At 43.0% G+C, this 12,870-nt stretch overlaps 1 protein-coding gene and 1 long non-coding RNA gene across 2 annotated transcripts in view; both read left to right on the forward strand.

The window, feature by feature from the left end:
* On the forward strand, positions 1-9,818 carry LOC123373785. The gene is made up of 4 exons (XR_006580857.1): positions 1-288; positions 2,835-3,017; positions 4,839-4,918; positions 9,656-9,818. It is a non-coding gene; the product is annotated as an uncharacterized LOC123373785 (long non-coding RNA).
* Positions 9,819-11,075: 1,257 nt separating this feature from the next.
* RAB7A (RAB7A, member RAS oncogene family) overlaps positions 11,076-12,870 on the forward strand; it is a 29,684-nt gene continuing 27,889 nt past the window's right edge. The window contains exon 1 of the mRNA XM_045022922.1: positions 11,076-11,207. The gene's annotated coding sequence lies outside the window, so the exon portion shown is untranslated. The remainder of the gene's footprint in view (positions 11,208-12,870) is intronic.

Consider the following 12,870-nt stretch of genomic DNA (forward strand, 5'->3'; position numbering starts at 1 on the left):
GTAGGCTTTTTGGACAATCTGTGCCCTGCCGTATCATTTTCCCAACAGATGTCTGCAGAGCTTTGAAGCGGAGCCTGGAGCTGGAGCGCGGAGCAGCTCCGGAGCAGTGGAGGTGCAGGTTTTTGCCTGGAGCTGGAGCGGAGCCAGAGCACAGCTCCAAAGCCCTGGATGTCTGGGTACTTGAGGTCCCACATCACCACCAAATCCTTTTATTGGACCAACAACTGTTGGTGAAAGAGAGACGCTTTCGAGCTACACAGAGCTCTTCTTCAGGTCTGGTGCTGAAGGGTAAGCTGTTCTAAGCCTTCTGTCATTAGAAATGAAAACTAAAGTCTTTTTAAGCCAACAAAAGTCACACTTAAACCACTACAGTCACATAGCTGCATTGCTGCAGCACTGTAGTGCTTCAATGTAGACACTACCTGTGCCGACGGGAGGGGTTCTCCCATTGGCGTAGGTAATCCACCTCCCCGAGAGTCGGTAGCTAGGCTGACAGAATAATTTTTCTGTCGACCTAGCGCTGTCTACACCCGGGGGATGTAAGTTTCCAGTGTAGACCAGCCCTTAGTCTGATAAAGTTGATTCCCCACCTTTCGCTCCTCTCAATCCTTATGGTTTACAAATGTCAATACAATCTAACCCTCAGTTGCCATGCATCCAACGAAGTGTGTATTCACCCACGAAAGCTCATGTTCCAATACATCTGTTAGTCTGTAAGGTGCCACAGGACTCTTTGCTGCTTTTACAGATCCAGACTAACACAGCTACCCCTCTGATACTTCATTTTTAAGTGGTTTCCTACAGCATGTTTGAACCCTTTATGCTTAACAATGTGCCCCAGCTTGTAGTTAGCTTAGACACTCTGGTTTGTAGTTACCTACCTTCCCCAGACCTGAAGAAGAGCTCTGTGAAGCTTGAAAGCTTGTCCTTTCCACCAACAGTTGGTCCAAAAAAGGTATTACCTCACCTACTTTGTCTTTCTCATATCCTGTTGCCAACTAAACATTAATTACTATTGTGCTTTTAAAAAGTTGAGGTGAACTGCATTTATTTTGTTCTAAACAAGTGGTATGTGAATTACCAGTTTTCAGTGAATTCACTTATAAATTATAATATGTATATACACATATATACAACTTCCCACTACACTTGCAAAACAGGAGCAGGAAATTGGGCTGGGTAGGGGAACTATTTGCTTCCTAAATACATACCCTTTGCTCATTAAATGGTTCAAATTTTGTGTCCCAGGTACACCATTCTGAAGTTTCCAGGGCAGTACTGATTTCACAGGTCTTCAGAGCAGCCAGACTTTCAGGATGTTTGGAGCACCCAATGTGATTTCACATTAGAGTCAATGTCGTTGTGTTACAACATTGCAAGGGAAACATTTTGGCTCAGCTCCTCAGAGATATTAGGCCCCTAACTTCCACTGAAAGCAATCAAATTAGATAGTCAAATATCTTTTGAGGATTTGGGCCCTTGTTCTTTAGAGAAAGGGCAGAGCGAAAACACCTCTATCAAGGGGAGAAGTAATGAGGATTGCCACTTTTCCCTGCTTGACAAGACAAACTCCTGTATAAGAACATGACAGCTTAATGTAAGAATGTGGTGCGACAAAACATTGCTGCGTTTATTTTGCTTGATGGCTCAAATTGGTTATTTTCTGATCCTTTAACACCCTGCAAATTAGGATGCCAGATCACAGTTCAGAGCTGGTCCAGGCCCAGAAATGGAACCCTTCCTTGTTAGTAAAGCCTGTGGAACATTTGCTACACTATTCAGTTTTTCTGTGGAATATGTGAGTTTCCATTTTCTAATGGAATCTTTTTCTTTGAGAAAACAACTCTCATCTGTCATAGTTGTATATTTGCGGAAGGACAAGAGGTTGCTGTTGTATTTACCTTGGAACACAGCATATGCATATAAAGCAGTGGTTCTCAAAGATTTGTACTGGTGACCTCTTTCACAGAGCAAGCCTCTGAGTAGGACCACCACTTATATATTAAAAACACTTTTTTATATATTTAACACCATTATAAATACAGGAGGCAAAGCAGGGTTTGGGATGGAGGCTGACAGCTAGTGACCCCCGATGTAATAACCTCACGACCCCCTGAGGGGTCCCAACCCCCAGTTTGAGAACCCCTGATATAAAGAGTGTGGCAATCCTGTGCTGTTAATGCATAACAGTAGGCTATAGTTGTTGGCAAGGACTGTGCCTAACCAGAATGTTGTAAGGGATGCTCAAGCTTGCAAAACCTACTCTGGACTGCATGGAAGGTTGTGGGTTTCTTTACAGGGTGTTGTTAACTGGCTTAAAGTTATTGACTTGCTTTGGGTCTCATTAAGGAAAATTGTGGCTGCACTGTTTTCAGTGTGACTGAGATAATGTGAAATTCATGCCAGATTATTAAGTAGTGTGATGTTCGTTATTTGGAAGCAACAAACAGTGGATTTGATTAGATGGTACCATTCAAATTATTTATTTTTCACTAGGAAAGGGAGACATAGTTCCTATGAAGGTATACAATTAAAACCTCTGGACTGAGCCTGGCTATTTGCCAGGAAGACCTCTTCATGGTCCTATCAATATGTTTGTCCTTCGTGATCTGCAGTAACCCCTCTCCTGGGGGAGATTTGGCTGTGTCATGTCAAATGTCTGATAAGGATTCCATAGAGACTATCAAACAGGAGAGCATTAACTCTCTGTGTACACAAGCCACCCTTCAGTGTTGTCTGGCACTGGCAGGGTGTCATATACCATTTCCTGATTACAGAAACTGTTGATCGGCTGTGAGTGCCAGAAAAAGGTCTTTTTTTTTTTATCTTTGCAGGTGTGGAGATCATCATGAACAACTCACCTACACCACTGCAATATTGATGATGGATGTATTTTGTGAAGTTTGTGTTCACAAAATGTCCCTCGGTCCACGCCACTTCCAGCAGCTCCCGTTGACCTGGAACAGCGAACTGCAGCCACTGAGAGCCGTGGTCGGCTGAACCTACAGACGCGGCAGGTACACAAACCGGCCCGGCCCGCCAGGGGCTTTCCCTGCACAAGCAGCGGAACAAGTTTGGGAACCACTGCCCTAGGGGATATCTCTCCACCCAAATGAACAGGGAGAACAAAGAAGTATAATTTTCAATGTACACATTGATTTTGTCAGCAATTTGGAACCATAAACTACAGTTTTGACATGTAGTAACTGAAGCTTTACAGATCACCTTTAACAGATCTTTTTAATAAGTCAGCAGCTTTTCAAAGAGCATCACTTCAACTTGGTAGATCAGTGTTTCTGACCTCACGGGGGTCAGTCATGACCTCACGGGGGGATATAAAAGCAATCAGGGAGGAATCAATAAGGCACTGAAAAATGTATTACAAACGAAAGCAAAGAAAATCTCACCCCTACCCCCGCAGTCCCCGCACACTCTTGAGTTACCTTCAATAGTGAGTTCCCTTTAAGACCAAGTAATCTCTTTCAACCTTTCGAAACACACACACAAATAAATGACACAAGCTTATCATTATTATCACTGACACCTTATTTGCTCTTACTTTTATAGCAAATGTAAGGGGGTTGTGAACATTTTTGACTTTGTATCAGTTGTGAACAACCTGAAAAGGTTGAGAAACATTGGAGTATAGCAGTGGCAGATAGGTATTGGGCACGTATGCATGGCCAAATGGCATGTAATTGCAGCCTCTCTCTCCTTGCTGAACCTATTGGAAAGGTATTTTGAGTATGGGAGGTTAAATTGTGCTAGCAATTCTCACTGACTTCAACATGACAAAATCAGTACTGTTATTAAGGAATAGCAACATGACAAAGTCCACTTGTCCCATGAAAGATTCAATTTACAGTGGTCACATAGCACAATGCAGCTGTCACATGAAGCATTCTGGGTACAATAGCACCATGACACAATCCACCTGGTTCAGGAAACAGTCCAGTTAAGAGTGGCGATGCAACTATTCCACTTGCCACACAAAACATTTTGGGTGCAATAGCAACATGACACAATCCACCCATCACACAAAGCATTTCAGTTACAATGGCCACATGCGTTTCTGTTTTCCAGTATGTACTATCTGACCATATTGACTTGGTCCGTCTTGTACCCATTTGAGCTGTTGGACTGTAAGTTCTTTGGGGCAAGGATTTGGCACATTATCTCTGCGTTATCTATCTACTTATCTGGTCCCCATCATGTAGAATTTGAACAAATATGTACCTTGTAAAGATCATGTCTGCTTACAGTGCTATATAACAATAACAGGCAGAATCTACTGCAGAGGTTACCTGCTGCAATAGCAAACACTTTACTGAAAAAGAATGTCCTTTACTATGTTTATAAAAGCATCACCTACTTACATGTTTATTGCATACACATTTTGTAATAATCTCTACAAATACACTATATCAAATACCTCCCTGTGTACTTATCTGGATGACTTCCGGTATTTATATACAGTTTTTCATAGTGTCTGTATTTAGATAGATGTGGTGTAGGAACTCCAAGGTTCTAATTCTGACACTGCCACTGACTCAATGTGTGACCTCAGGCAAGTTACTTCACCTCTCTGTATCTCTGTTTCCCCATTTGTAAAGTAGCTCCTAGGCACTTGTAAAGATTAATTATCTAATATTCAGCATGAGGTGTAAAGGAAGGGTGTAATTCTTTCACCCTAATTTGCTGTATTACTAAAACCTGTGGCACACAAGAGAGTGTAAGACAGGAAATCATCACAGAACGTGTTGCACTGGGAAATCTAAGCCTCATAATTTCACTATATGCTGATTACAGACTCTTATATGTTAAATGCTCTCTTTTAGATACTACACAGACTCCTTAAAATCAGTTATTCCACTCAGTAGTGACTCTTCTGTGTAAATGCCACTGAGATGGAGGTCAGGTAAGTGTAAATGTTTGGCTATTTGGTTTGCTCAGAGAAATTTAGAATTGACAGGCAGGAGCTTCAAAAGGAGGAGCCAAATTTAGGTTTCTAAGCCCATATTTAGGCTCCTGAATAAGTGGCCCGATTTTGATACACTGAGCAGCCAGCAGCTCCCCTTAGGAAAGTATACTCTTTCCCCTTTCTATCAGCTAACAATCCCTTCCTCACTCTATCACACTCCCTCTACATTAACAGAAACATGAATAAGAACTGCTGTCAGTATTTGGTGGCAAGTGCTCAAGCACTAATCATTATTAAGAATATAATACCATGTTCTCAAATTTTCCAGGGAATTTTTTTTTAGACAGTGGAAAGATCTTAGGATTCAGACTTTGTCAGTGTAATGCCATTGGAGAACAATTTAATATCCCCCAAACTCACTTCTTTAAGTTCTTACTGTTAGGACATTTCCTAGAAGAAGAAACTAAACTGAGAATGTCTAATGCGCCAAATTTTCAATCCTTTGGAGTAGATACTCTCCAAAGTAACCATCACCCAGTAGTAATTCATTTCTGATAGGGAAACATTAAGGGTTAGGATGAAAAAATATTAAGTGAGTGAGGGATTTAAGAAGAATATATACTTAATGACAAGTGGTCAGATACCTGTGAACAAATCCAGAGAGCTTCCATGAATACAGAACATATGACACAAGCAATAAAGACCGCAATGAGAAATGTAACAAGCATCGAACTTATACCAGAAGGGAGGATATGCTGTTGTTATTAGTATCCATACAGCAGGATAGATGGTCATGAATTTTTCAGACAAATCAAGAAGACAGAAACTGAGGTGTACAGGTTGTAAGCAGCCCCTGTGAGGTACTCAGAACTCTCACTGCTATAGAAGTCAATTGGAATTGAGGGCATTGTACACCTTGCAATAAGTACTCAAAACCACACTAGCCCAGACCCTAAAGCCTTGTGTACACAGGCATTTCACTTAAATCTGCCATTGTTGTAGTACCAGTGTAGATCCATTGATGGTAGCCACAGTGAAAGCACTAGTGCTGATCACTAGCTCAGCATTCATACTGCAAGCAGGGGTTAGACAATACGGTGGTGAAAAGGCAGGTGATCAACCTACAGTAGCTTCCACTGGTGGAATTGCATAAGTGGTAATGCAACAATGGAAGATTTTAAAGAAATATGCTAGTGAGGTCACAGCTTTGATTAGCCAAAATGAATCAAAGGATGACAAATAAAGGGTTGTGTCGGGAGAAAACTAGACTACTCCAGCAGCAGCAAAGAATCCTGTGGCACCTTATAGACTAACAGACGTTTTGCAGCATGAGCTTATTCACCCACGAAAGCTCATGCTGCAAAACGTCTGTTAGTCTATAAGGTGCCACAGGATTCTTTGCTGCTTTTACAGAACCAGACTAACACGGCTACCCCTCTGATACTACTCCAGAGTTACAAAAATCTTGTGTTCGCATCTTGTTGCTTCCTCTTTTTTTTTCTCTTTTTTTTTTTTTCAGTAAGTTAAAATATAATGTTAGTTTGAGGAAGTCAGTCAGAGGGGAGAGGTGATGGAATTGAGATTAGCATTGGAAAGCTAGTCAAGATAAGTGAGTCTTAAGGAGGGATTTGGAGGAGGGGAGTGAGGTTTCATTGAGAACAGTTAAATCTTTTTATAGCTGGTGCTGAATATTCCCAACATTCACAATCCACAAGTCTGTCTCTTCCTTCTCGGTAGGTCAGGCTAAACACCCAGGGAAATTCTTGAGGAGCTATTCAGTGATGTACTGGAGCAAAGGATTGCAGCCATTTGTAGAGAGTGGATTAATGTGCTCTGGAGAAAAAAAAATGAAAATGAACAGAATTAGTCCAGTCTTTTGATAAAATATGTAGCATGTGCCCAGACATGGGCTAACTGTAGGCCAGCATCTTTGTAATCCTCTGAACTTTGAACATTCAGACTGTGTTATAGAACTAGGGTCCAGAATTGGACCCTTAAGATCTGGCCCTAAGCAGGGAGTGCAGGTTAACTGTGGAATGCCCCTAAACTGTAGCTTCATGCTATCTAGCATTGCCTGACTATCTAGTTGTAGTTTTTTGTAGAGATCTATTTTAAAGTTAATAAACAATTTATACAAACAATAATTATTTAATATTTGTAAAGTGAATATTAAGATGAAAAGTGCATTATAAATGTAGGCACCATTGAGAATTTGAGAGATTTACAGCCAAAAGCCCCAACTCAAGGTGCAATACCATGTCATGAGTTGGAATTCAAGATACAACAGGGACTGGATCCATTATATTGAAATAAGATTAGATTTAGATGGACTTTTCTGCTGATTCATCTATTAACACATTGAATATGTTCTAATATGCTATGACATTCCAGGGTGCAATCCAGACCAGTGAAGGGCTGTCACCATCTCCCCTGCAACCTGCGGTGCCTCACAATGCTTTACTGCTGTAGATTCCACCTGGGTAGCTCATAAACAGCCTGCCAGCAGGCAGGTAACACCTTGAGTGTCTGTCAATAGCTGCAGGCTGTCAACATGTGTCAGTCACACGCTGGCTTCCACCAGTCTTGGTTACCACCTGCAGGATAACCCCAACACACACCCAGTCCTGGATTTTCCCCAAAAAACATGTGTTCTGTACTGTCCAGACCTGTGGTGGACAGACCATATATATTCTGTCTCTTGCCCCTCTACAGGGATCAAGATACAACTTGCTCCTTTTAAATGAACTTACCCATACAGTTCACAACTCTGGGATTGTTTTGATTAAATAATAAAACAAGTGTATTTAACAAAAGAAGATAAGATTTTAAGTGACTACAAGTAATGAAGCTTTGTGGTCAGAAATGGTTACAAGAAAAATTAAAGATAAAATACTTCCTGTTACTAAACTTAACCAACTAGACTTGGGTCAGGGTGGAATTCTTACCACAAGTTTTTCAGTAGCATTCACGACCAAAGTTAAGGTCTGGATCTACTCCCGAGGTCCAACAGCTGTTTCTTTTGTCATCTTAGTTGCAAAAAGAGAAATGGACAGGGAGAGATAACTCAGGGTGTTTTTGCCCCTCACTTTTATAGTTCACTCACCCTTTGAAATGCATTTTCCTGAGAGTGACCCCTAGATAAAATTATTTTCAGCTGAGGACAAGGAGATATGGAGTCTGGGAGGAGAAGAGATGTTATGTTGTTGCTGTTCACCTCTGTTTGCTAAGTTGCAGCTCTGTTTGTCTCTTGCCTTACGTCCCTTCAATGCCAAAGAATGGCCACTTGATAAGTGACCGCCCATAAGCTTTGATGACACCTAACTAGACAAACTTGTTTTTTGTCTTTGAGAAACAGGTTTACCTACTTCCCAGACTTGTCTGGTAAACACACTTCAGTTGTGATTTCATCTTATGTTCATAATTTTACATATAATGTTGTTACATATATTTTGCCATATTATTGACCAGCAAGTTATTGGTTTTCAAATGATACTTTACAAGGCATATTTTGTACAAAGATTTGTGTGCAGGGTATGAATACAGGGGTGCATTCTGTCACACATGCGTTCATCCAAGAAAAAATAGCACATTGTCTACATTGTCTGGTTTACATAAATAGGGTTGTATTGATACATTTACTCTTATTTGCATTGATACAATGGAGAGAATGAACTATCTTGTATAGCAGGAAAAAGGAGGGGCCATGTTGAAACAAAAGCAATGGAAGGAGGCATTACAAGGTATCTCACATACTACTGTATTTAGTTGGAGTAGGCAGGTTGGATTGTTTGTCACATGAGGAACAGGACAAGGATGGGGGGATTCTTATTTCCTAATGTGGAGGGATTAGTGTATGGAGTGTGTTGATGTGTATTATCTTGGTGAAACTGACAACCAGAAGTCAGGCAATTATGAAAAGGGACACAAATCCACTAACACCTGTGAGACTACTGATTTCCCCAGTAACATTTTTACCTGGAAACAATTGACATTTGGTTTCAAAATGATCCAATTTTTAAGGTTTTGATTTTGTTTATTCTCAACCAAACTGGTCCGTCAAGAAACACCGACTTCCTAATAGGCAATGAAAACTATTTATGCTGGCCAGTCACCTTATCAGGGTTTCCACTGCATTACACTTTTTATTTTAGCCTACGCTTGTTTTCATTTCATTGATAGGTGTGTCAATATGATGCAGATAGAATAATCATGAGGCTTCAATCCATATCTGCATCTCTTTATAGTTACATCTTTCTTCTTTGATTTTTCTATCTTTCAATTTAACTATGATGTTTGCAACAAGCTGTGGCTCTTACATATACAGCTCCATATCCTGCTCAATAACAAAATTCCCATTCACTTCAGTGGGAGCAGGATTGGGCCATGTTAGTCTGATGAGAGAAAGCATTACCTGTAGGGATTAGCAAACTACGATGAAAGAATATTGCATGGCACAGCTGCTGGTTGTGCAAAGGAAGAAATAAAGTAACATCCCAACCTTGTGTTAGGTTTTCTCTAACGATGCATAAGAAAAATATCCCATTTAAAATAAATGTGTTGCACTTTTGCCAGAACCCCTGTGCTCCACAGAAGGCGGAATTTTCAAACACTGAAACTGGCTCCTCTTAGTACTGTACAGAAAAAGGAACCTTTAGAAGTGGGCAGAGCAGCACCTTATAGCCTGTCAGTAATGTCTGTTCTTTGCCCACCCAACATTTAATGGTATTTTTTCAGGAAACATACAGGTGGAGACGTTGAATGCTGTGCCCCAGTTTGATGCTGTAGCCACTGCATGTCTGGACCCTGTGGTAATTAAGTTGCACAGAGAGGATGGTACGAGCAACACGGCCAAAGCAGTGATGAACCTTCATGAGTTCTGTTCTTGAGCTTTTCCCTAAGTCTTTCTTCTTTCGTTCAATGAAGCATCATCATAATAATTAACACATTGTCCAGCACTTTCCATCCAATAATCTGAAAGCACGTTATAACCATTAATAAATTAAAAATCACGACCCCGTGAGAAGGGTCAGTATAATTAACACCATTCAATAGATGGAGTAATTGAGGCACAGAGGAGGTAGAAGATCTTGTGCAATCTCACATGTCAGGGATCAAATCTAGTGTCCTGACTCCCCATTCTCTGCTCTAAAAAGCTGATCCAGCTGCTGTTGCAGTCAACATTAAGACTTGTGTAAACTGCAGTGGGCTAGGTCAGTCTGTAAGATCCCATTCTCACATAAACCTAGATCTGAACCTATATAGAGAACTACATACAAAGTATGAGAGATGGGATATAATGAAAAGCAAGTGATCAAAGTAATTAACACTGGTGTGGATTTATCTATTTTATCTCTTGCATCCGACGAAGTGGGTATTCACCCACGATAGCTCATGCTCCAAAACGACTGTTAGTCTATAAGGTGCCACAGGATTCTTTGCTGCTATTTTATCCATTGTATCTGTCCTTATCCATCTTTTCTATCCCACTTATCTGCCTGGTCACTCATCTATCCATGGTAGGGTGACCAGCCAGTGTGAAAAAATCTGTGTGTGTGTGTGTGTGTGGGGCGGGGGGTAATAGGAACCTATATAAGAAAAAGACCCAAAAAACAGGACTGTCCCTAGAAAATCAGGATATCTGGTCATCCTAACATGGTATTTCTAGTGTGCCCTTAACCATAAAGACTGAAAGTGTGGCAATATGGGGAAATTCACCAGCATGCTGGTACTAACCAAGTTATGCAGTGTAACTCCCCCCCTGGTGGACACATTTTGGGGTACAGCCACATGGGCAGGGATACCACTAGAGCTCTGGTGGTGTGACTGCACCCCCAGTAGCTGTGCCCTCAGTTTCCCCCAGGCCCTTGCAAAAGCTGCACCCTCTGCTCTTCCAGGAGGGCCGAGGAACCCTGTGCCCTGCGGGGCTGCCCGCAGCGGGCCACTGGGCCGGGCCCATGCCACGTGCCTCACGCCGAGGGCCCAGACCCCAGGATGTGCACGTGACTGGCTCCGACGCTCCACACCTGGGCCTGGAATCCAAGATGGCCACCCCGGTGACGCCAGCGCGAGCGTGCTTGTACATGTGACGCGGGTCCAGCTGGAGACTGCCCCAGGGCCTATCCCGTGCGTGCTGACGTCGCAGCGCCGGATGGTCCCGTGACCGGAAGCTGGCGAGGGAGAGGCGGAAGTGAAAGCGGGGAGGCTGGTTGGCCCCATTAAAGCGGAGCCGACGGGCGCAGAGGAGCTAGCGAGGCTTGGAGCAGGTGCCGTGGGGATACCGAGCGCGGTGAGTGGCCGAGCTGGCGGGGTCGGCGCCGTGGGGCTCTCTTCTTTCCGGGCGGGGGGGAGGGCCGCGGCCTGCTCCCCCCCTCTCCCCTTGGGGCTTTGTGTGGGGGGGAGGTTCTCCTCTTGGGAGCGGTCCGGGGGGGCTGGGGCTGGGCGGAGGCAGCGGGCTCTCGCCGGGGTTTGTGTTGGGGGCCGGGAACGTAGGCCCGGCGCTGGGAGCGAAGGAGGTAGCGGAGCTCGCTCTCCCGAATCGGAGCGCGGGGGTGGGGGGGGAGGGCAGCAGCTGCTCCTTCCCCCCCCCCCCCGCTTCCTCCCGTCTTCTGAGGCTGGGGGGGAGGCAGCCGGCTCCACCCTTCAATCTCTCAGGAGGGGGAGGCAGTAGATCCCGATATCTAGCACTAAAGCGAGAGGAGGGGCTCCGGGAGGAGGTGGCAACGGGGCTCCTCCCTTGTTGGAGTAGGAGGGGGAGCGGGCCTGTGAGGCGGCGGGGGGGGGGGGGGGCTTCTCTTCCCAGCTGCAGGCACCAAGGGGGGGGGGGGTGTTGATAGACCCGGAAGCTTGTTCCTTTGTGTCTCATGCTGTGCCAGAGAAAGGGGCTCTTCCCTAATAGTGGGATTTGCATGATTGAGAACTCATTGAGCTAGGCGTTGTGGGGCTGACTGAGGTGGCATGTATAAGGACTGAGACAGGCTTAGGGATTTCTATTTTTCTCAGCCTTCTTGTGTAACAATGAAGCTTTCTTAATGCCTCATTAATTAAGAATCATTAATAAGAAAACTGATTGCTGTGAATATAAACCACCTGTGATCAATGTGGATGTTGTAGCTAAATGTAGTTCTTTTTTTGGGGGGGAAGAGGCTATCTCTTCAGCATTTCTAGCTGTCTGTATTCAGGTGCATTGTGGCCTACATGAAAATCAGTAGGAGTTGATGAAGGATTGAGGATGAAATTTATGGTAGGAAAGTTTTTGTTTTTTAATCTTTTTGGTCACACAGAGCTACCATATTTTGTGCTCAGATTCCTGCAGAGACTCTGGATAGAGATTGCCGGGGGGGGGGGGGTAGCTAGAGGCTAGGAATATCCCTAAGTGTTCTTAAGAAAGAAATACTTATAATCATTTGCTTGAAATATTACTCAGTGTAATCAGTGGACATAATTATCTTACTAGCAGACTGCCCTTAGTCAATTAACAGGACAACACAGGCAGCTGAAAAGACTGGCAGTTATTGTGCAAGTAACTTCTTTGCATGTGTAAGGACTGAGTCAATGATGGAAAGAATTAAACTAGATGCTAGAGTGCTGTAGGCTGTGATAGTATCTTATGGGGTAAATTAAGCATGATAGCAATGTTTAACTTTTTTAAATATATAGAAGCTAAGTTAATGAGGGGCTTAAGTACTTGATATTCATATTTAATTACCGGCATAGATAGTGTATTGGTTTAGCTGTATCTTAAAACAAGTTCTGATCATACTGACTTGTTACAAGCTTTTTAGCTCAAGACTGGCTAGTTGGAGCTGTGTATGTAAAAACACTAATTCTAAAACTCTGAGTCTTAAAGTGCCTTGGTAAGACATAAAACAAAGGCCAGTGTGTGTAACTTTTTTTCGCTTGCATAATTTTTCAAATGCTTTTCCTGGTGGAACAAAGCTGCTATAACATAA

The sequence above is a fragment of the Mauremys mutica genome, chromosome 7, assembly GCF_020497125.1.
Source record: "Mauremys mutica isolate MM-2020 ecotype Southern chromosome 7, ASM2049712v1, whole genome shotgun sequence".
NCBI classification, from domain to species: domain Eukaryota; kingdom Metazoa; phylum Chordata; order Testudines; family Geoemydidae; genus Mauremys; species Mauremys mutica.